The sequence below is a fragment of the Somniosus microcephalus genome, chromosome 1, assembly GCF_052327205.1.
Source record: "Somniosus microcephalus isolate GS21.2 chromosome 1, FLI_Smic_1.0, whole genome shotgun sequence".
NCBI classification, from domain to species: domain Eukaryota; kingdom Metazoa; phylum Chordata; class Chondrichthyes; order Squaliformes; family Somniosidae; genus Somniosus; species Somniosus microcephalus.
The window spans coordinates 329,765,499-329,766,108 of record NC_140987.1 but is presented as its reverse complement, the minus strand read 5'-3'; positions in this window follow the sequence as shown (position 1 = coordinate 329,766,108).

The following is a 610-nucleotide window of genomic DNA, read 5'->3' as shown; positions in this document are numbered from 1 at the left end:
AACTTTTCATTTCTTTTTCCCGCTTTCTGCGTCTTTAAAAAAAAGGTTGCTTTTAAAACACATAGGGGGAGAAATTGGGCGAGTAACGCCACCTGTTAGCGCCTAAAGAGGAAGTCAGTGGCTGTAGCGCCACTGGCTGCGTCTCCGGCGATATTCAGTAGGGGCGCTAATGGTGGCGTTAGACATTTGCGCTGCGCCACCACCGATGATGTCATCAGTGTGCGCAGCGCCCCATTCGTGCCCCGTTCGCGATATTTGGTAGCGAACGGCGCAGTTGCGCCGCTCGCTACCCGCGCCCGGTTCACGGGGCCTTACTCTGCCGGCAGTGGCGCAAGTTAAGGTGGAGGTGCGGGGCCTCTGTCCCCGGCCTCCTAACCCCCGCCCCCCCCCCGCGGCATTGCCGGCTGTTTCCCGAGAACCCGGCACTTCTCCTTGGTGCCGGGCTCATTTGCCGGCACTCACGATCGGGGATCGCACTGTTGCAGGCACCTCCCTCTTAACAGTGGGAGGAAGGCCTGCAGTACCGCAGCATGCCGTGCCGCAGCATGTGGCGCTGCGGCACGTTACGCTGCGATAATCAGTTTCAGTGCCCCTCGAGGAGACGTGGCAG